This window comes from Macrotis lagotis, chromosome X, assembly GCF_037893015.1.
Source record: "Macrotis lagotis isolate mMagLag1 chromosome X, bilby.v1.9.chrom.fasta, whole genome shotgun sequence".
Taxonomy (NCBI): Eukaryota; Metazoa; Chordata; class Mammalia; order Peramelemorphia; family Peramelidae; genus Macrotis; species Macrotis lagotis.
The window spans coordinates 508,757,031-508,781,945 of NC_133666.1; the positions used below are offsets into that span (position 1 = coordinate 508,757,031).

Consider the following 24,915-nt stretch of genomic DNA (forward strand, 5'->3'; position numbering starts at 1 on the left):
TTCTAATCTATCAAGTTTGGACATACATAAAATTTTTACTTTTATAAATTATATAAAGGTGATTCTACTTAACTATTCATATATGCCAAAGTATCTTTAAAAAAATGATCTTCTCCCTAGGCTAAGTTTTCAGAGTTAAAAAGTTCAAAGACCCTTATGTCTTTAATTAGCACCTACATTACTGGGTGCTTATCTAACCTGATACTCCACTGATTGGTGTCTTTTTATTAAGTTCCTACTGTATGCACATCAATTTACTAGTTAAATAATAACAAGAAATGTTTTAGTCTTCTTAAAGAGGTAGCAATATCTGTACATGTAAAATTGATTACTGACTACATGGTATCTCTATCCATGAGTTGACTGATAGTTTCTCTCTAAGTTTCTTCCTACTTCCTAAGTTTATATATATATATATATATATATATATATATATATATATATATATATATATATATATATATTTTATAGTCAAAAAGCAGAGAGATGTAGTATAAAATCTGTCCATTTTAAGAAAAAATTATACTTCTGTTAGAAAATCCAAGACAATCAATCACATTGCTTTTCCAATCCTGAATAGTCACAATGGAAGCAGCAATGATGACAGTACATTTTAATTTATGGGTGTTTTTAAGTCTGTGTAAGGACCAATCATATTGACTGTTCATTTGATTTTTCTTGTAAGTCCTATATAGAGGAAGTAAATTAATATAGAATGTGCATTTAAAAATGAAGAATGACCACTGACATGAATGTTAGGATTCTTAGGTATTATTGTTATTTTGTCTTGGGGCCAATTTCTTTTTCCATGGCAATGTGTTTCAGAAAATACAACCTAATTCTATTTGAATAGTATCCAAATTTTCACTTTTGACATTTTTTGTGAACCTATATTAAATATACTTTTTACTTGCTATTATAAATGTTTATATTATGCATTATTTTGGAATTGTGCAAATAATACATTTTATATTCTGCTAGTCATTGTGTCAGAGATACAAGCTGAAAGAGACTTTAGCAGTCATCCAATCCAGTTCCCTCATTTTACAAAAAATGAAATCTGAGGTCCAGAGAGAATAAAGAATATGAAAGGGTCAGAATCAGGATTTAATCCAGGTCTTCCATTAATCCACTAAATCATTTTGCCTCTTCAATCAGGGGAATTTCAAAGGTAAAAAATTTAATATGATTTCTGATTGAATAGTTCTTCATCTATTTATTGGAGATTCACTGAGCTCATATATAGTTATGCTTTTTTAAATAAAGAAAAATATACTAATATTTCAGTGCTACCCATGGATAGATTCTGTCACCTTTATTGCCATTTCTAACTTATTAGAGGCTTCTTCAAGTGATGGGATCTAATCTAGGGGCAGGAGGCTATCAGAGATATGTTTTAGTACATCCTCATATGTCGGTTGTTTTCTGTCTATGCAATTTTAACTGTTTTGTTCTATAATACTAGTCTTTCAGTATCAAAGAGACCCACACTGACCAACTAATTGACTGGTGGTGAGTGTAAGGCAATACCAGCATGTGATATCTGGCAACAGAATGCAACTACCAAACATATTCTAACTTGTCTCTTGATGGATTAATCATCAATGTGACCTTTTCCCTCAACTTCCTCCTTTGAGCTGTTTCTCAGTAGCACGAGATATCTGGTGACAGAATGAGACAACCTGATACATCCTAATATGTCTTTTGATAGACTAATTGTTACTTTGGCCTTTCTTTTCGAACTTTGCTTGTATTTCCTTGTCTTCTCTTTTTTCCATAGTCCTGGTTGCTTCCATTTTTCACTTTTCTTGATATCTTCCAATAACTGAAAACAAAAACAGAAATGAATTTTATGACTAGTTCATATAATTTCCTGTCTAATTCAAGCAAGGATATTATATTGCTTCCAACATATACTTTATGCTGATGTTGAAACTATTTCTTCGAATTCTATTAAGATTAAGGTAAACTCACAAATTAAAAGCAATTGGTTACTTTCCTATCAATATGTAGTTCACAAAATAGCATAATGCATTTTTGTTACTCAACTAGAAAGAAAATCAATATTTTCATTTAAAAAGGAGTTATTCTTAAGGTACTTCTATATCAATAATTGAGGATTAGATAAAATTCTTCATTTTTTAAAATACTTATGATATCAGTATGGGTATCATTTTCAATGCAAAGGAATGTAACATTCCCAAGTCTTGGTTGATGTTTTAATGATTTGTATTGCAAACCCCACCCCCACCACCCCAAAATAATGCCAACCAACCATGTGATCTGGTGATGAGCTTGCCCAAGTTTAGCTAAAGTTTCTGCCCAGGTGAAAGACCAATTTATGGCTGAGTCTTTCTAGATCTGTAGAGACAGTCAGGACTTTTGCTCAGCAGTTATAACCTTCAAGAACCCAGGGACACCTCCACAACATGATGTTTCAGTAGGTCTTCAGGTAGGAGGATTATCAATACATTACAATAATATCACTTTGAATTTATATATGGCTTCCTACAGCTGACTCAAAGTAATGTAACAATAGAATCTAATTTATTGTCAATATCCCAGGGAGAGGAACTGGGATAAGAATATGAAAGTATAATCTTTCATGTCCTTGAAATGAAAAAAAGTACAAAGGACATTTGGAGAAAGACAAGAGGAGAAGCTCAGCAGCTATTTTCTTAGAGACATAGTAGTATATTTCATAAATGACTATGATGGATTGCTCTTTATATGATTTTTCTACAAAAACAGGCATTTGGAGGCAACAGATGTGCTGCTTCTAAGAAGACCCTAGATTAGTACACAGAACAAGATCAAGTTTGTTTTTTTCCCTATTAACAACTCTTGAAAGTATCTTTAAAAATCTGCAAAAACAAACAAGAAAAAACTGCCACCACCCTCCTGGTTTCGAGAAATCTCATTTCCCATCTTGTGCAGAAGGAAGAAAGCAAGGAAGAAAAGAAGAAGGAAGGGAGGGAGGGGGGAGGAGGGAAAGAGGAAAGAAAGGAAGGAGAGAAAGGGAAAAAGAAAGAGAAAAAGAAAGACCAAATGTGAAAGAAAAGGAAAAGTATTACAAAACACCAGTATCTTTAGGTCCATTATCATGAAAATATTAGTAATGATGTCTTATAGTACTTTATATGAGTTAACATCTTTTTATCCTAACAAGTTCTACTAGAACACCAATTGAAGTACTAAATCCATGATTTAATTAATATTTAATATCAAACGCTAGAGCAATGTTACATATTCTATAGACAGGTACCACTTCATATTCAGAGTAATATTTAAAATACGGAACACTGGCAACTGTTTCCTTTGTGTTTTTACATCTTCAGAGTCCAGCACTGTGCCTTAAGCAAAGTGATTCTAAATAAATGCTTGTCAGATTGAGTTGAATTAAAGTAAAATTGTCTAACTACATTTTTTGGCAAAGAGAACTTTTGATATTTATCATCAGAGAAATTCAAAATCCTTTACTATTGAGACTAGCTGTTTTGTTTGATTCCACAAACAATGATAAAGCCCCTTCCATATAGAATTTTAACATTAAAATCAATATTACACATGTTTGAATTCATAATTCAAAAGAAAATTATGCAAGTATATCTTTACTCATTTGTGCCATATTAAAGCATGCCAATGAAACAAACATTTTCATTTAAATAGCACTTAAACCCCAAGGATGTCTTCCAAACAATATTATTTCATTATTGTGACATCACAAGTGATACTTAGGTTAAATAGATGTGAAAAGAAAACCCACCACATGTAAAATAACTTACATAAGTTCCCACAACTAGTTAGTAGCAGCCCCAGGAGCATAGTTGTCTTCCATATCCATATTTTTTCTGTTAGAATGACAATTATTATATTCAATATATGTGCAAATTATAATTAGAAGCCTTCTTCTATTTGAGACATTTTATAGACAGTCCCTTGTCAGAAGTCATCGTGGTTTGGTAACAATGTGTAAATAAAAATTTGTAGAGTTTGAACATTCCTTCAGAAACAAGGCTCATTTCACAACTGATTTTACTTATATTTTGGAGAAAGGCATTAATTTTTTTAGTGTTCCAAAAAGTAATCAAAGTCTTCGTGCTCATTACTCTCCCAACAGACACAAAAACCATTTCTTACTGATAATGAAATCTCACATACAGAAATTAGAGAAGGATACTCTACTGAGATCCAGAACTCTGCATTGGAATATGTATTTTTCATTTTTCATTCTACACGAAAAGAAATAGAATAGAGTAGGAAGTAGTAATTCCTTCTCTTAACAGTTACAAATACACACACAGATATGCTGCTTCTGTTCAGTCATGTCTAACTCTTCATTACCCTATTTGGGTTTTCTTGGAAAAGATATTGAAATGGCTTGCCATTTCCTTCTTCAGATCATTCTGTAGACGAGGAAACTGAGGATGACAAGATTAAGTAATTTGCCCAAGAACACAGAGCTTGAAAGTGTCTAAGGTTATATCTGAACTCAGGTCTTCCTGATGCCAGGTTTGGTGTGCTATCCACTGTACCACCTAACTTGCCACACACATATATTTATGTTTTGCATAGGCTGAGTAGCTTTCTCTGAGTAGATTTTGGATTACTGTGTTTGAAGGATCAAAATAATTTTGACATTTTATGCATGCCTGCAATTTTATCTGTGTGAGCACCAAGACTTTTTATGATAATATTTGTGTCTAATAGCTTTCCATTTCAATAAGGAGGGGAAAAAATCATTGCTGCCTCTGAGACATGGTACGAGAATAAGTACCATTAGGAGCATGCTGGTAAATGTTTAATAACTGGCTCTCTCCAAATAAAAACTATGTACTGCTTGACAAATTTTTAAATTTATTCTGAATGGCTACCTTTTTTTCCATCACTTTCCTAAGTCTAGACAATCAATAGAATAATAAATTAAGCCCTAATTTGTAGTATTTGTCAGTTTCCAAGATCACATTTAAAATTTAACAATCAACTCTAGAAACTGAATCTGGCTCATGTTTGAACCTAAAACATCCTAATGTACAAGGAATTCTATGAAAGAAAAAAATGTCTCTTCTGAAGAGCTGTTGATAGTATAGAAAAGAGAGAGGACATGATACGATTATAGATTTAGAACTAGAAGAGACCTTAATTTTACAAATGAGGAAACTGAGGCAGAATGCTATTGTAAGTGCCAGACATAAAATTTGAATTCATAATATCCTAAAATATTTTATTGTTCCTTCCCTTAAATTTATATCATTAGTCACTTTTCGAAAAGGACTACCAAGTTTTGGATATTTCATTGGTTACCTTCAATATCAAGAACATATCCACTGTCAGGCCTTCCTTCACTCTGACCCATTTTATTTCCACTGTTTTATTTATGCAGCTGTATTTACTTGGAGACTACAAGTCTATTAAAGAAGTCATCGGCTGTGCTCATTCTTTTCACTCACAGTTTTCCAGCATATTCACTGGATGAGAGGTTTATTTATAGTGACTCAGGCAGTGGTATGCCAATTAAGAAATAGAAGAACCCCATAAAGAAAAGAGCTTTTGTGCAGCAAGTGAATTGCCACAGAGAGACTAACGTGTTTATTAGCTTTGACACAGCAAACAAACAAGCAGCACTGAGCCTTCAACTCTGAAGAAACATAGTGCCCGAGCATTCTGTAAGAGGTGGGTCATATTTATTATTTTAAGATGAAACTTTAGACTGCCTGATATGTATAGATCAGAGTCAAAACTCATTGGAGTCTTGACTATATCCAATCTCTGACTGAGCATTGATTTCACTTTGTGTTAATACAGAGTAAGACAGAGAAGCAAGCTGACCAGTGATCCAAACATATATTTTCTTATCTTGCTTCCTTCTCTTCTTATTAGGAAAAGATTTTATTGAGTGAAGTCAGGCCAATTCCTACTATTCATGTGAAGCTGAAATTAAAATGACCAAAAGGACCTCAGTATGAATAGGCTTTCTTTTGATAAATAAACTTTATCTATTCATCCTCTTATTCATCATAAATGAAAGTGGCAGCGGCATGAATCTCTCGGTAAAAATGAGCTAGGAGAGGAACATGGAAGAACATAGAGGTTGATTCAGTCTTAACTGGATATTCAGTCATTTGCAGATATTCATTCTTTCCATAAACCTAGTCGGTATCAGTTTATGTAAAGTTGCTACCCTTTCCAGCTGGGGAATACCTCATGGAGGAAATATGCTTTCTTTGGAGTTTATATACACTACTTTGTCTAATTTTTCATTGAGGTTTTGTCCAGTTTGATTATGACATTTTTTCCCTTGGAGAGCAACCACAACAGCTTGTCTCCCTTAGGGATCCCCATGTTATCAAGAAGGGAATGATAATTTTTGGGGGGGGATTTCTTGGGAGAAACCTGCAATGTAATAGGCATACTATCAAAAGAGTAGGCATTACAATGTATGTGCACACACACACACACACACACACACACACACACACACACACACATTCATTATGGCAGAAGTCCCTAAGGGAAAAACAGTGCATTCTAAGGAAAACAAAAAAAATTTTAAATTTGCTTTTTAATAAAAAAAAAGGCAAAGCAAAATAAAATAAAAAGACAAAGCAAATGAGGGAAAAGGAAGAGGATTCACAATTCTTTACTATGAAGACTAGCTGTTTTGTTTGATTCCACAAACATTGATAAAGCCCATCCTTAGTGACAGCTTTACATGATCTACTGAGTATAAAAAAAATGAAATCCTTGTCCTTCAAAGACATTATATTCTACTGGGATAATTATATGTACCCTGGTTAAGTAAAATATCCTAAAGTGTTATCATAAAAAGACATTTTATTTAGAAATTCCCTAACTTTCTATCAATGAATCTGTCTAAACTTCACTAATCTGATCCTTGAATTACAAGGAACCAGACTAAGATCCCTCAGTGTTTCAGGGTATCTGATGCCTCAGAGGAAAAATTTAATAGGGGATTTAAAATCATAAAGCACTTAGAAAGTCTTTACCTTTAAAAAACAGAGATTTACAATATTCATATATTATTGATCTAATTGTCAGTACTGTTACATCTTTCAGGAATCTTGTATAAATTTGACACATACTTGGGAGACCTCATTGGAAGACAATAAGATGGTATTTTGTTCTGCAAAATAAATGTTTTTTTTAATAGTCAACAATCAGGAAGTATGGTGGAATCTTATATTTTCCCCCATGCTCTGTGGTCAACAGTGTTATTGAAACTAAAATCTCACCTTCTACAAAAAGTCTTTCCCAGACACCCTTAATTCTATTGGTTTACCTCTTTTGATGATTTCCAACTCATCCTCTAAATAACTTTTTTTTGCACTTAGGTGTTTGCATACCTTTTCTCCTATTAGAATAGGAGCTTCTTGAGAGCAGGAACTATCTTTTGATTTTCATTGTAAGCTTATTTCTTAGCACAGTGACTGGAATAGAGTATGTGCTTGATAGTTGTTTATTGACTGACTTCAGAAACTCTAACCACTTTTTTTATTCTTTTTTTTTAAATTTTGAACTAAAACTAGCATATTGTACATAAAACTGCAAATCTACTATGCACAATTTGCTCTTTCTTTCAAATATACAACAAAATTATCATGTAAATTTTTTTCTTCCCCCATGCTAGAGATAGTTACTATTAGCTACAAATAAATATGTCTGTATGTCTGTGTGTGTGTGTGTGTCTGTATTTTCTTTGGATGCAGACAACATTTTTCTTCACATGTATTTTATAGCTAAATTGAGTATTTAAAATAGACAAAATAACTTACTTACTCAAGGTTGCTCTTAAAACATTATTTCTGTTACTATACATAATGTTTTCTTGATTCTGCTTATCTCCATTTTTTTCAAGTCTTTTTATATTTTTCTAAAATCATTGAGTTCATCATTTCTTATAGCATGGTAGAAGTACTTCATAACAATCATATACCACAATTAAGTCAGTCATTCTTCAACTCATGGGCACCCCTGAAATTTCCAGTTCTTTGCCAAAAGAAAGAAAGTTGCTCTAAACATTTTAGAACATATAGGTTATTTTTTCCTTTTTCCCTAATCATCTTTAGAAATAGATCAAATAGTAATATTGCTAGGACTTCTTGTGGAAAAAAACAGGGAGAGTCTGAAATTTTTTTACCTTTTCTACCACCTTCCCAGAATGTGTCCTCCTTAAATTCCCATAATGTATCCTCCTTAACTTCACTTCACTTTGGCATTGTTAAGGTCTAGGATTTTCTCCACACTTTTAATTTTCTTTCTTCTTTCATATAGCATAAAAATGGGTGTATCACAACTGTGTTCTCTCCTTCATGGAGTTCCTTTTTAATCTAGCCCAGTTTCTTTTCCCATCTCTTTTCTTTCCCTCCAGTCTCATTTCCACTTCCTCTGGTAGCATAGTCAGAACTATGAAGAAAGATTCCATGTGTAATAACTCCCCTGCACATACTGGGGAGTAGATTTTTGTTCCTTTCCATTTTTTATCATTCTTAAGTTCACTCATAACTTTTGTCCTCGTGGTCTTCCGCAGTGTCCCCAGTCAGCATCCTCAAAGGCTTTAAATGGTCTTATTTATGTCCTCCCTAACAACTTGATCATATAATCACTCAAAATCTGACTCTAGAGATGTCATCCTCTACCCTACCTCAACCACAAACATCATGGGACATCCAAGATATAAACTTTGAATTTAATTTCTCGACAAAAATTCCCCACCTTTTTACTCTTCTTCAAATTCAATATACAATGATCCTTTCTTTGCCACTATCATGATCTCTGGTACCTGGATTCAATTTTTTTCTCCTAGTCAATATCATGCTCTGGTTTCACTGGGTCCAGAGTTGGACTATTATTTTAATGTTTCACTAGTAATACTCTAAGAACTCCTCAGTTCTTTTGATACATACACTTGAGCAAATCCCACCATATTATTTATCCATAATTGCTCATGAGATTAGAGATTACAAATTTGAGTGGACCTCAGAGGTCATATTCTTTTACATATGAAGAAATTACTGAACTTGAGATAATTATTGATTGAGGTGTCATATCCAACATAATCTAAATTAATCTGTCCTTCATTTAATGAAGAGAGAATTATCTTCTACAAAAGAGTCTCTTTTAAGACTCTCTTCTACAAAGGAGGACTAAAGCTATCTTCCTCTATTCAGCATTTACCTAGGGGAAGATCACTTATGATCTTTTAGCTATTCTCTCCTTTATTATATCTTCTGTTTTCCTTAGGGTAGTGAATAGAATGACTAACTTGGAGTCAAAAAGACTCCTCTTCCTGAGTTCAAATTCAGCCTCAGACACTAATTAGCTTTATGATCCTGGGTAAGTCATTTAACCCCATTTGTCTCACTTTCCTCATCTGTAAAATGAGCTGGAGAAGGAAATGGCAAACCACTCTTGTATCTTTGCCAAAAAAAAATTCCAAATAGGGTCATGAAGAATTGGACTTGATTGAAAAATAACTGAACAACAATAACTGTTTTTCCCTTAATTCAAGTCTCATCTAACATGCTCAGAAACCCATTTTGGCTGTGAGCCCTTATGCCTCTTGAATGCGCCAAGTATCCCTGGTGGTTCGCTTCATCAAATAGAAAAGGAACTGAAAGAAATTAACCATTCCTCCTCATACTTCTCTATGCTTGGAAAATGCCAAAATCTGAGCTATGTGGAGAAGACTGAAAAGGCTGAGGGTCTTTGTCCAACATTTCCCTCAACAATAGATTAGAATCTGATTTTACATCACCAATCATGTAAACAATTTTCAAGCTCAGAAAATTATATAACATATATTCATCTATAGGGATAGATCATTATTATCAAGAAAAACATATATAATTAAGTCATAGTATAGTTCAAATAAGTATCCTAGTAGTATTTTCCATTTTATAATGGCTTATAATAAATGTATGCGTTTGTAGCAAATAAAATTTCGCTACTTTATTTATCATATAAATTGTGACATTGGTTTTCTTTGGGGATGTCTCATCCCCCTATTAAACTACGTACAATATGAGAACAGAAAAAGACTGCAGGTAAACTTTATATCCTAAACACTCAGTATAATACTCTGTACATAGCATATATTTTATAAAGGCTTCTGGAATGAAAGTCAGATGAATAAAAATGATTCTGCTATGATATAAAATATAGTGATCTTTATACTCTTTAAGTTATATTCTAAGTTCATTTGAGTCTTTTAAAAAACAGAAGGAAAATTTTAACTGAAAGCTGGATGAACTTCCAATTTCATTTGATCTTAGAGATTACAGGAAGCTTTATAATCAAATACAAACTCCTCCAACCTAACTTCAAACTCCCTTTGAGCATAATTATATATCATTCCCCCACATTTAGCAAATATACCTTCTTATATTGTTGCTTACATGCAACATTCTATCTCCAGTCATCATGCCATTGGATAGACTTTCCATCATTCTTAGAATGATTATAGCTTCACTTCTATCTCTAAGTACCCTGTTTTCTCCAAGGCTGATTGATTCTTGTTTTTCTTATTAAGGAGGATCAAAATGACATCACTATATTAGAAACAAGTTACAATGTATTCAAATATGGCACATCAGACAATATAATCTTGGAATGCTCTATCACAGATTTGGACACAAATAATCCATGTGAACACCTGTGGTGGAGTCTCTAAACTTGCACACCTCAAGTTTCCTGTGAGCTGCTTCAATTCTGCCTTCTCATAGAGCACAGGACCCAATCTGATGAAGGCATATCATACTAAGCTGTTTTGTATCTGTTTCTCCCATGCTATATAGCAGTTCTATAGCTCTTAAGACAGAACTTGAGAATGTCCTTGTATCTCTTTTTTGACTCTCTATGAGCACTGGCCCCGTGCAAGTTGTCCATAAAATATTCTTTTTTTTTGGCAAACATGCATCTGGCATTCTAGTAACATAGCCAGCCCATTGTAGTTGCAAACTCTGTAGTAATGTTTGAATACTTGGCAGTTTAGTTTTAGAAAAAATCTCAGTGTCTGGTATCTTCTTCTATCAGTTGAGCTTCAAAATCTTCCTATAACCATTTAAACAGAAGTGATTAGGTTTTCTGGCATGGCACTGGTAGACTGTACAGGTTTTACAGACATAAAAATAATACTTCTCTCCCTCACTTTCTTTCAGGGTCTCCCAAATTCTGAGCTAGGTCTGGCAATGCATGTGTCAACCTCATTATTAGTGGGTACCTTGTGGAAAGGACACTGTGAAGGTGAGTGAACTGTCCAAAATACTCAAAATTTTCCATTTGCTATAATCAATAGTTCCACATATGGATGGTGTGTGCTGGCTGAAGGAGCATCTGTGTTTTCTTGATATCAACTGTTAGGCTAAAATTAGCACAAACAGCAGAGAATTGATTCATACTTTGTTGAATCTCAGCTTCAGAAGTTGCATTGAGTATACAATCATCTGCAAAAAAGAAGATCATGCACCAACACTACTTCTACTTTGGTCTTGGCTTGTAGCCTTTTCCAGTTGAAGGATTTACCAGCAGTGAGGTAGTTGACTTAGTTGCTGTGTTCATCCTCAGTGAAGTTTTGATAACATGGATAAAAACATCATGCTAAAAAGAATGGGAACAAGAACACAGCCTTGTTTCACCCCATTGTGTGACCAGGAAATCTTGGGAGCATCATCTACTATCCAAAACCCAGGAAAGCATGTGGTCATGAAATTAATGTACAATATTAATTAACTTATTTGGGCAGTCAAATTTTGACATAATTTTCCATAATTTCCCTCACAACTGATAGTATCAAAAGTCTTGGTGAGATCTACAAATGTTGTATACAGACTTCTCTTCAGCTCTTGGCATTTTTCCTGGAGTTGTTGGGCAGCAAATACCACATTGACTGCTCCTTGGCCCTTTCTGAAGCTGCACTGGCTCTCAGGGAGGTGACCATCTTTCAGGTGAAGGATCAGCCTATTGAGGAGGATTCTGGAACAAATCTTACCAGCGATGACTAAGAGGGAGACATCCCTGTGATTATCAAAAGACAATTTATTCCCCTTACATTTATAGAGATTGAACTCAGGGGATAATCTCATGCCATATAACCTGAAAAAAATTTTAGTCAGCTTTTGTATGTGATTCGCTCCCCCTTGTAAATCTCAGCTAGAATAGAATCAGCACCAGGTGCTTTGCCACATGAATGGAACCTAATGGCATTCAAAATCTCTTCATCACTTGGAACTTCATCTAGGGATGGATTGACTTCAATTTCAGATAACAGTCAATGGCTTACACATTTATTGATGATGGTTTGTTAAGAATACTATATAAGTGTTCTTCTCATCTCTCTGGGATCATACCCGTCGCTAATAAATGTGGCTCCATCTGCACTGAGTAGTTGAGATATACCATATGTCTTTGGCCCATAATAGCCTTCAGGGCATTATAAAAGCATTCTGGATTGTTACTATTTGCATAAAACTGAATTTCCTCTGCCTTCTGAGCCAAGAATCCTGCTTCTCTCATTTGTACTTCACTTTTGATGAAATTAAATGCTGCTTTCTTAGATATCAATGAACTAAATTACTGGTAAACCCTTGTTCTTGTTTTTCATTTAGCAGATTCTATATTTCCCCATCATTTTAGCGAACCAGTCTTGATGTTTTGACCCAAGGCTAAGCTCAATTTATATGCCAACTCCTATAAAAAGCTTTTTCTCATTACCCCAATGCCAGGATCTTCTCAAACTCCAAATTACTTTGTATTTATTTCTATGAATTTTGTGTACATATTCATGTATGTATAAGTTGTCTCTTTTGATAGAATATAAATTCTTCAAGGGCAGTAACTTTCATATCTGTCTCTAGAGCTGAGCGCAGAAGCTGATACAGAGTAGATATTAAATAAATGCTCCTAGGTTGGTCTAGGTATAAAACAAATCAAAATAAATATATAAATATATGTATTAGATGCCTCTAGCCAAAAGACATTGGTCAAAGTCAAGAGATTCTAGAGTATGGTCTTACTACCATTGGCCTATATTGTACAATTTAAGAGGACCTATAAAAACATGAAAAAGACATTCATGAAATGCCCAAATAATGAGAAGTTATTTAGTTTATTCCTCTGTATAAAGAAAAAGAGCAAATAGATTTTATAGAGTGATAATTAATAAAAGGAATCATGTTAGTAAGTTAAAATCAGAGATATAAACAATTCTGTTCCTGAAAATGCCTCTCTGAAAAACTAGAAATGATTATCCATTGACAGTTTTTTATACATTAATAAATAAAAACAGTTGCTATTTTCCTATAACATAATACTACTGTAAAGATACCTGAGTATAATGACAAAAATTAGCCTTTAGGTTGTTAGTCCACAAGCACCAAAAACTCTCAAATTCAGTCTACTTAAAAACCAATAAAAAAAATTTAAAATAAAATTCTGGTATTTTCCTTATTTGATTCAGAAAATTCAGAAAATTTACTCTTTTATTCTACTGCTTTTATCCAATCTTAGATAATTTTATCATCTATTAAGGGGAAAAATGTGTCCCAAATGTATTTTTACAAAGCCTCCAAAAATTATATTACTTACTATGATTTATTGGTTTGATGTTTCTGTATAGTCTATTACCCAAATTTCCCTCCCAAAAACCACTTGCAGGTACATAGTGAAAGTGATAAGATTCAAGCAAAATACTTCTCACAGGCTCTCTATCACCTGACCCTGGCACTACAGCTGTTAGATAGACTTTGTTGAAATTCAGTAGTTCAGATTTCAATCTGATATCAAGTTAGAGACTGTCTTTCTGAGGACACTTTTCCAATTCCCAGCTATTTTGGTGGACCAGGTCCAAGGAAAATATCTACCTATTAAATCCTACCAGAGTTCCAGTCAAAACCTATCCCTGATGAGATGGAACCATATCAAGTCCTTCTTGCATGCATCATATTTCAATCAGTAATTAGACACAGTTGAATAAATGAATGATAAAGCATTCATTAAATATTCATGATTTGATATATACTATGCTAAGAACAAAGTTTCTTGCCCCACCCCTCCAAGTTTTTCAGCACAAATATAAGCTTAAGCACAAGCATAAGCACAAAGGGTCTAGAATTCTAGACACATGACTGATGTGATATTTGACTTTTGATTTAGAACTGGTTTATTTTGTTATACATAGTCATAGCAGTGGCTAACACAGTTCTACCATTTCAGAAACTGTGCTAAGTGCAAAGGATTCAAAAAAGGGGGAGAAAGAGAAAAACAAACAACAACAAAACAAACAGTTCTTCCTCTCAAGGAGTTCATAGTCTATTTGGGAGCAATAACAGGCAAGGAACTATGGACAAACAGGATACATACAGGTAATCTCAAAGGGAAGAGACTAAGATTCAGAAAGACTGGAAAACAGGAGGAGGTAAGATTTTAGAGGAGATAAGATTTTGCTGAGACTTGAAGGAAGCTAGAGAAGCAAAGAAGCATTTATGAGAGAGAAGTTTCAAGTATGAAGGATGATCAGTTGTGATAGAATACCATGTCTAAGGAATAGCAAGGAGGTCATTGTCATCGGATTGAAGAGTAGGTGGAGGGAATGAGGTATTAGAAGACTGAAAAGGCAGTAAACAGTCAGATTATGAAAGTTTGACTAAGCCAAGCAGAGAAACTCAAGAAATTTCCTATGTGAGATAATTTCTCTTCATGCAACATAAAAACATTTGATTTCCATCTGACTGTTCTTTGATTTCATTATTACCTTCCTCCCCCTCCCCTAGGAACCTCTTCATTCTGCAGGATCTCCACCTTGTAACTCAAATGTCTTCAACAGACCAATCTCATTTTGACTAGGGATGGTGGAAGGTAGAGTTCTCTTTTTAAGGACAGCTCCCAATGAAGCCACCCAACTATACTTCAAAGGTCATCGAACCCCTTTTCCTGTCCTTTCCAGATATTCTCTCCTCTCAGCATCTTTTCAGCTTTTATATGGGATATGTGTGGGGTAGTCAGGGAAGACTAGCTTCTTTGGTGTAAAGTCTTGCAAAGACCTTTTCAAGGCTATTCATTCACCTTGGTATCCATCTGATTCACCTCACCTGTGGCTCCAAGATGCTGCAGCTAAATCAGGCTGAAGATAAGAAAGGGATCTCAAATCTGTCAGTGAGTTAAAGAGGAATGTCATCCATCCCCGAGCAAGTGAAGACTTCCTAGACAGAATGAACTGATGAAAACACTTTGTTCCAATGGCCTTGAGGTTTGCTGAAGAAGACACTGTGGAGGACTCAGAGCTTGGTCATACATTAAAGATGCCAAGATCATCCACTACATCTCAGGCCATAATGAGTTGTCTTGGTTTTTGTCCTGTTACTAGAGTTTGATGAGTCTGGAAGAGAGAATAAGAATGACAAACTTTGCATGACTCTGCCTCACTTAAATCCAATTCATGTGTAAGTCAAGACATCACTCATTGTATCATTGGTACTCTGAAAATAAAAAAGCAAATATCTTTTAAGTATTGACTCTATCCTCAATCATATCCCTTCCCTAAAATAGATTGTGAGCTTCTTCAGGGAAGGGCTAATTTTTGCCTTTTTTATAACCTCAGTACTTTGAAGCTAACATATAGTAATTGTTTAATGAATGTTCATTGACTGCTTAGAACAATCCTGGCACATAGCAAACCCTTAGTAAATGTTTATCAATTGATTCTTCCAAAATAAAAGATTTATATGTACTTAATTACACATCTGGGTGATTGATTCAATCTATTCACACAATTCTGTGAATAATTTCTATTTTTTAGGTTTTTTGCAAGGCAAATGGGGTTAAGTGGTTTGCCCAAGGCCACACAGCTAGGTATCAAGTGTCTGAGACCGGATTTGAACCCAGGTATTCCTGACTCCAGGGCTGGTGCTTTATCCACTACGCCACCTAGCTGCCCCTATATTAATTTCTTAAACAAGAAAAATTTTAAAAGTGGTGGGTGAGAGAGAATAAGAAAGATATAGAAAAGCAGAAATATTCTATATATTAGAAAAAATTTTCTTGGGCTAAATTTTGCTTTAATTAGGAGAGAGAGAGAGAGAGAAACATTAATAGGTCAATATTATTTAGATTCTAGTGGATGATATAACCCCATAAAGTAAATGGATTTCTCATATTAGCTCTTAAATTACTGATGGAATTAACAGAGCTATCAGAACGTTGAGGAAAGGTTAGGAAGGCTTACTTCTCAATTTTTTACTTTTTTCAATTAAGGACAAACAATTACTGTGGAGGAAAAAAAAACTGCAAATGAAAGCAAATGGCACATACGCTCAAAAACTTAGTCCTTCATCTAAGTGACCTTATTCTCCAAAGTAAAAGTAAGTTTGATCATGGAGTACTATCACATCTGAAATTTGACTTTTTTCATTGCAGTAATACTGAGATAAACAAAAACAAATATCTATTGAGCATTCACTATATTGAAGGTATATTTTCTAGGGTCTTAAAATAGTGGGAGAAATAGGACATATGCATAAAAAGGCATAAAAAGAGAAGTAGCAATACAGAATCAAAGAATGTTAGAGTGGGACAGAACCTTGGAAATCTGAGTTCAAAACTACCTGAGTGGCATGGGGAAAAACATTTAACCTAAACTCTAAGGTCCCTGAGCTAAAGCTCTTAACTGATACTTCTATGTTCTTGTCCAACTCCTTTATTTTATACATCAAGACACTGAACTAGAGAGTGATGATGACTTACCCAAGGTGAAACAATGAAAAATCAAAATTTGAATTTATGTCTTCTGATTCTAAAGTCATTATTACCCCCACATATACATACACACACATGTACACACATACCAGACCACTTACAGATAGTCCATGTAAAATGCTAAATTTAACATGTAAGTGATAGAGATCCTAAGGGCCAAAGAAGTTACACTTTTCAATCATGTAAAGGTGCATGATGAATGGACAATAGAGGTATTTGGGGTACATACAGACTCACAAAAGAAAAGAAATGTACCTGAAACTTGTGTACCAGTAACCGTTAATTGTAGGTAACTCAATTCATACACAAAGGAACAATTAAATGATTGTCTTTATGATAATTCACAAAGATGAGTAAATTAATCATTAAACATTTATTAGGTGCCTACTAAGGGGTAGGTGCTATGCTTAGCACTGGATAGACACAAACAGCAGGGGGAGAGGAAGACTAGAGGCTTTAAGGTCTTCCAGAACCTACTGATACCCTGGAATCAAATCACAGAATGCTATATGGTAGAGATTACTTAAATGTTATTGGAAAACATGGGCGGGGGGGGAAATTCACATGTTCTAAGAAAAAGTAGATGGCTTTCAAGGCATAAAGGTGAGAGCCCCCCAAGACTTTCATCACTCTTGCTATTCTAGAATATACTTATACATACACATACATACAAATATACATCTAAATGCATTCTTATATATATGCCCATATGCATGTGTTATACAATAGACATATAGACACATAATATATGCACACAATACATACATACAAGCATGCACACATTCACATGTATAACACATGTACAATAAATAATTTGCTCTACATATATGTATGTAGACATAGACACGTTTTCTATGTATCTGCATGCCCACACATGGATGTACATATGCATATTTGTGTATGTGAATATAAAATCAATTTTGGCACAACTCAAAACATAACATCCTACACTCTAAAGCCAATATGGTATCATGATGCTATTACAGCAATAAGCTTCTCTATTGAGGCATTTTAGTGTAATCCAAAGATTTCTGAATTTGGAGTGTAGAGGATGAGTCCAAAGCTTGGCTTTGCCATTTACTTACCTGACTGACTTTGAGCAAATATCTTAATCAATCAACAAGCAGTAATTAATTGCTTCCTCTGTGTTAGGCACTGTGTTAAGCCTTATGGTTACAAAAGGGAAAAAAATTAATTGTTCCTATCTACAAGGAGCTTACATAGTAACTTCTTAGAAAAGAAAGAGGAAAAAAAGTATACATTCAAAGAGCTTCCTTAACCCCAGTTATAGTAGCCACAAATGAGTTAAACTAGATTACTTGTAAGGTCCTTTCTAGCTCTAAATCTAGGATTGATTATATTTCATCTGTGTTCTTTGTCATGCTTTCATGTTCTCCTTTTTTGTCTTATTTTTAAATAGCCAAAGTAAGTTAAAAATAAAACAACTGTGATAGACATGATAGAGATAAATCTTATATTCTGCTGAAAGAACAGATTAGATATTGGGCCAATCATACCAACACTCTGTTCATTCAGCATTCTGAGTTGATTATATAGAATCTATTCAATAGTATTCCTAGAAAAACTCACCTTCCCCTCTTTGCAGCTCAATAAGCATGTTGCAGATCATGAATCATGATAGCAAGTATAAAAACTTGGCCATGTGCCTTCTAGAAGACAATGTGACACACCCTAGTGCTGAAAAGATGATGGTCATCATCATCATCATCATTCTTTGAGCCCTTTCACAGTTGAACAGCACATCATGTCATTGTTCTTTATTTTCATATTTTGTGGTAGGGAGGAGAATGATACTGCAATTAACAATATCAACCTAAAAATGCTCTGTGACTTGCACTCTAAATAAATATTTACACACAGGTCTATGGGGATATATCATATCACAAACCTACATATAATAAATGCATGAATAACCTTGTAGTTTCCTTTTAAAACCTAATTGAATTATAAAGCCTATCTCAATGACTTCTCATTGCCATGCTATTCACATACTGCTAAACTAAAGCACTAAATTCAATAGCATCCTTTTTAACCTTGAGATTGGAATGTTGGGTAAGTGTCACAGTATTGATTGCAATGAAGGTTAAGATGAGTGTGTTGAGGTTAAAAATGAGGAGTCATTTCTAATCTTTAAATGGGAAAATGTTTAAAATGTGTGAAAATGTAGCACAATATGTACAGTCAACCACATAATTTATAATTACTAATATAAATGCAAAGTTCTAATAAATAATAGTTTAAGGACCTTAAGTCCAGATAATTATGCCCACTTCTGTGTATGAGGTGCAGATTTTTCAGTATGAAAGTTCTATTCAAAATAGTTCTATTCCTAGCTGGATTAATATCTATAAAATCTACTCACTTATAGTATAAGAGTTTTCATTGGTGATAAATAGACCAAAACAAGACATAATTCTATCCAAAATAATATTTCTTCTTTGGTTTTATTGTGCTAAAGTTCCTAGCTAGCCATGTTTCCAAATCAAAGTGCATTTTTCCATTTGGAAACTTGGCTTTCTTAAGGTCTAACACTTCATCTTCTTTTGGATTGAATGTGTTCAAATATTGCACATTTTCATAAAGAGATTTCAAGGCAAAAATGTCACCAATATCATGTGACCCAGTGAGGTACTGTTATGACATCATTTAAAGAATCTCAGTCTTAAGATTAGTCTCTTTTGATCCCCAGTTTATACTGTATTATAATAATAAACAATCAGTGTTTTAGACTAATCTTGAAAACAAATCAGCAAACAAAAACCTCTGATGACCAGATTTTGGATAAACAGACCATGAGCCACATCCCAATTTTTCCCTATAAAGGTTTATTTAATTTACTTCGTATTATCCCTAAATAGTAATGGAAAGAATACTTCTTGAACCTTTACTTCCCGCTTCAACCACAAAGCCTGAACTTTTATCCCTAACTCTTTCTATGATCTTAGGTGAAGGCTTAAGCCTGCCTCTACTATAAATAGGTAGACAAGAGAAATAGGTCCACAACCATCTTTTCTCATGCAGGATGGGACTAACCAGGGCAGCTAGGTGGTACAGTGGATAGAGTACCAGCCCTAGAGTCAGGAGGACCTAAATTCAAATCTGGCCTCAGACAGTTAATAATAACCTAGCTGAATGACCTTGAGCAATTCACTTAATCCCATTGCCTTGCAAAAAAAACAAAAACAAAAATGAACAGGATGGAACTAACCCCCCCAATTTCAAATTCCATTTATAGGAAGGAGTGTAATTAGGTGGTGCAGTGGATAGAGTGCCAACCCTTAAGCAAAAAGGACCTGAATTCAAATTTGACCTAAGACATGTTTGAAAGGACACAACAAAAAAAAAAAAATTTCTTTGAGGATAACCAGAGGGAGCTATATAATTTCACACACAAAAAAAAAGTGAGCAGGAATAATATCTGATTGACCTTTGGCACAGAAGTTATTTCGACATTCTCTAGAACTAAGGAAAGTTTCAAAATCACCAACAACATTCTGACCTTACATCACAGGGGATAGAAATTAGTTGTAATTGACTGAGGGGCTGCCACTCAGTCAAAAGCTTTTCACCTCTACTGCTCCCTAGACTACCGTGTAATCATCATCTATGCCTTTTGAACCCAAACATTTTGGGGATTTATTTTCCATTTGAGAGACATAAGAATAGAATGGTTGGGGGCCAGCTTTGGAGTTAGAAAGTTTAAGTTGTCTCTGACACATACTTTTAGTGTGACCATGAACAAATAGATTAACCTCTCAGCATCCTGTGGCCATGATTGACAAGGATATGAATTGATATGTAGAATTTCCAAATCAAGTATTCAATATACTGATGAAATCACACACCAGGCCCAAAAAATGCAAGCACCATTCATACACACACACACACACACACACACACACACACACACACTCTGGGGGCATAGGAGGCACCATTTTCTACTCAGTAGATGTTCTTTTTCAGTGTAGTAGATAATTCATCCTTGTGTCTCCTGTTTTCTGTGACTCTAGATGTCCCACAAAAACCATGACTGCTTCCCCAAACTGAGTCAAAACCTCAAACAAAATACTCAATGACCAACAAATTCTGTGCATGTTCTGGTCAATTCACAGACTATCAAACTAAAATTCAAACAGTCAAAATGAGAAAATGAATGACTTGACTTTCTAAACAATGGACACCATATCCCCATGTTTGGTACCTCCTATTCCACTTTTATATGTCCTTGTAAGCTCCCTGAAAGCATTCAAATGTCTTCACAACTCAACTCTAATTCAGCATTCTGGTCTTATGATACCTTCCTCTCCTACATTCCCTCTACAAATCACTCAAAAAGACCTTGTTGTTCCTCATAGTTGATCTTTTCTTCTATTTTCCTTAACCTTGTCCAAATTATGCCTATGCTTATGTTTCACTATTTCATCTCTATCTCTTAAAATCCCTAGTTTTCTTCAAAGCTCAGCAAAGATCTTGAATTTTTAAAAAATAGATATATTACTTACAAGTATACATGTGCTTCCCCCTATAGAATGCAAGTTCCCTGAGGGAATAATCCAATTTTTTTCTCTCCTCATTCTCAAATAGATAGATGATAAAGAGAGATCTGACACATCAGCTTGGAGTATATGAAGTTTTCAGAGAGACCTAGTACCTCTGGTATGAGGGCTATCAAGTTTATTTAACATTGCTCATCCACATTTGTTGTCCACTTTCACCCAATTCTCACCTATGAGTCTAAGAAGCTGTAGCATTCAGAGAAGCCAGAAGATAGCAAAACTGTAGGTTGAGAGTATCAGACAGACTTCAAACATACATTAGACACAGAAATTGGTAGGAAAATGAATCTTTGATTTCTTTTCATTAGCATGGGGGAACTCACTGTATCACTGTTGCACTTTATGGGCAATTTGTATTCTTAGAGTTCCCTAAGACACTGAAAGATTAATTAAATTACCCAGTATGTGTCAGAGGTTAAACTTGAACCTAGATCTTGAACTCAAATTTTCCTTGCACTATGCTGTCTCTCATACATTAAAAAAAAAGATAGCAAAAAATACAGCCACCACTTAGCCTTACCAGATCTAAAATTATATTATAAAGCATCAGTCATCAAAACAGTCTGGTATTGGCTAAGAAACAGAGTGGTGGATCAGTAGAATAGATTTGGTGCAATAGCAGGAAATGATTATAGTAATCTGCTGTTTGATAAAAACAAAGAGTCCAGCCATTGGGATAAAAACTCTCTTTGATAAAAATTGTTGGGAAAATTGGAAGTTAGTATGGAAGAAACTTAGATTAGACCAATACCTCATACCCTTTACCAAGATAAGACCCAAATGGCTACAGTATTTAGACATTAAAAAAAAAATAATAAGCAAACTAGAACATCAAGGAGTAGTTTACCTGTCAGATCTATGGAAAGGGAAGCAGTTTATGACCAAGGAAGAGATGGAGAACATAATTAAAAATAAACTAGATGTTTTTGATTACATTAAATTACATAGCTTTTGCACAGACAAGACCACTGTAACAAAGATCAAAAGAAATGTAGGAAATTGGGAAACAAGTTTTACAACTAATATATCTGACAGAGGACTCATTTCTAAAATATACAGAGATCTGAGTCAAATTTTCAAAAAAAAATTCCCCAATTGACAAATTGTCAAAGGATATGCAAAGGCAATTTACAGATGAGGAAATCACAGTCATATGAAAAATCGCTCTAACTCATTACTTATTAGAGAAATGCAAATTAAAGCATCTCTGAGATAGCACCTCACACCTCTCAGACTGGCCAATATGACCAGAAAGGACAATGATCAATGTTGGAAGTGTTGTGGAAAATCTAGGACACTAATACATTGTAGGTGGAGCTGTGAACTCATCCAGACTTTCTGGAGAGAAATTTGTGCCCAAAGGGCACAAAAATGTGCACACCCAGCAAAACCACTACTGGGTCTATACCCTGAAGAGATTATAAAAAAGGGTAAAAACATGACTTGTACAAAAATATTCATAATTACCCTGCTTGTGGTGGCAAAGAATTGGAAATTAAGTAAATGTCCTTCAATTGGGAATGGCTTAACAAACTGTGGTATATGTATGTCATAGCATACTATTGTTCTATTAGAAACCAGGAGGTATGGGAATTCAGGGAAGCGTGGAAGGATTTGCATGAACTGCTGCTGAGTGAGATGAGCAGAACCAGAAAAACATTGTACACTCTAACAGCAACATAGGGGTGATGATCAACCTTGATGGACTTGCTCCTTCCATCAGTGCAACAATCAGGGACAATTTGGGGCTGTCTGTGATGAAGAATATCATGTGTATCCAGAGAAAGAATTGTGGAGTTTAAATGAAGACCAAAGACTATTACTACTTTTAATTTAGGAAAAAAAGTTATCTTATGTAATTTTGCTAACTCTTATACTATATTTTTCTTCCTTAAGGATATGATTTCTCTCTCGTCACATTCAACTTGGGGTGGGGGAGGGAAACAAGATTAAAGGGAAAATTGTAAAATTCAAAATATATAAAATCTTTTTTTAAAAAATTAATCTGGGGGGTGCCAAGATGGCGAGAAGAGAAGATCATGTCTTGGTTGCTCTCTCATAAAACTTCTAAACTGAGGACTCTAACTAAATTTTCAAGAGACAGAATCCACAGAGGGACCCAGGGAGGCAGTTCTCCTACTCAAGGTAACCTGGAAAAGAGCAGAAAGGCTCTGCTCCCTGGGGTTGGAGGGGCGGCCCTCCAGAGGGGTGGCCTGCAAGAGCAAAAGAACTTCAACCTCCCAGGGGCAGTCCCAGGGTGCTGGGAGCCATGGCTCCCAGCAGCAGGGGATTTTCCTGATCTATGCCCCAGGGAGCACCAGGCACAAATTGGGGGAACAGCAGAGGACCTCTGCCAAGCAAGCACGTGAAGCCCAGCCCTCAGGGTACACAGTGAACAATGAGCAGCAGTGTGGCCAAGGCAGTCCTGATCCAGGAAAGAGAAGCAGGCAGAGCCAGTAAGCAAGAGCCCCCAGGGCATGAGCCCATTGAACCATTGTCCTCTGCCCCTGGAACAGGACTCTGGAGTTCTGAGCACATTCAGATCCTGATTGCAGTCTAGGCCCCCCCCCAATATAACAACAGGCCCCCCCCCTCAGCCCCTTGGCAGAGGGGGGCACATATGGTCATTCACAGACCAGGGGGAGGACAGAGCCTCTCACACTGAGATACTTGTGGGAGTGTCCCAAAAGCTCAGGAAGCACCCCCAAAACAGACTAAGGCTGGGAAAATGAGCAAGCAGAGAAACAAGAGGAACACCATTGAGAAATATTTTGCCTGTGAGCCCAAAAAGGATCAAAACACTCAGTTTGAAGATGAGGAAGCACAAGCTCCTGCATATAAAGACTCCAAGAAAAACAGAAATTGGGCTCAGGCCATGACAGAGCTCAAAAAAGACTTTGAAAATTAAATGAGGAAGTTAGAAGAAAAACTGGGAAAAGAAATGAGAGAGATGCAGGAAAAACATGAAAATGAAGTCAGCAGCTTAGTCAAGGAAATCCAAAAAAAAAAATGCTTTGGATCAAAACACTCAGTTTGAAGATGAGGAAGCACAAGCTCCTGCATCTAAAGACTCCAAGAAAAACAGAAATTGGGCTCAGGCCATGACAGAGCTCAAAAAAGACTTTGAAAATTAAATGAGGAAGTTAGAAGAAAAACTGGAGAAGAAATGAGAGAGATGCAGGAAAAACATGAAAATGAAGTCAGCAGCTTAGTCAAGGAAATCCAAAAAAAAAAAAAAAATGCTGAAGAAAATAGCATGCTAAAAACCAGCTTAGGTCAAATGGATAAAACAGTTCAAAAAGTTATTGAGGAGAAGAATGCTTTAAAAAGCAAAATTGGGCAGATGGGAAAAAGAGATAAGAAAGCTCTCTGAGGAAAACAAATCCTTCAGACAAAGAATAGAACTCAGGGAGATTGATGAATTTACGAGAAATCAGGACTCAATACTTCAAAACTAAAAGAATGAAAAAACAGAAGAAAATGTGAAACATCTCATTGAAAAAAACAACTGATATGGAAAAGAGATTTAGGAAAGATAATTTAAAAATTATTGGAATACCTGAACGTCATG

At 35.0% G+C, this 24,915-nt stretch overlaps 2 long non-coding RNA genes across 13 annotated transcripts in view; one reads left to right on the forward strand and one right to left on the reverse strand.

Moving 5' to 3' along the window:
- Window positions 1–478: 478 nt before the first annotated feature.
- The window catches only part of LOC141502231 (uncharacterized), a 481,284-nt gene continuing 456,847 nt past the window's right edge, over window positions 479–24,915 (reverse strand). For 11 of the 12 annotated variants that reach the window (XR_012472465.1, XR_012472461.1, XR_012472457.1 and 8 more), the window contains 2 exons: window positions 15,105–15,391; window positions 479–1,825 (listed from right to left, as the gene is read on the reverse strand). This is a non-coding gene — a long non-coding RNA (uncharacterized LOC141502231). The remainder of the gene's footprint in view (window positions 1,826–15,104; window positions 15,392–24,915) is intronic. The other variant, XR_012472464.1, reaches the window with a different exon arrangement.
- Window positions 5,534–15,686, forward strand: LOC141502234 (uncharacterized). Its single transcript, XR_012472471.1, has 3 exons — window positions 5,534–5,673; window positions 11,178–11,262; window positions 14,787–15,686. It is a non-coding gene; the product is annotated as an uncharacterized LOC141502234 (long non-coding RNA).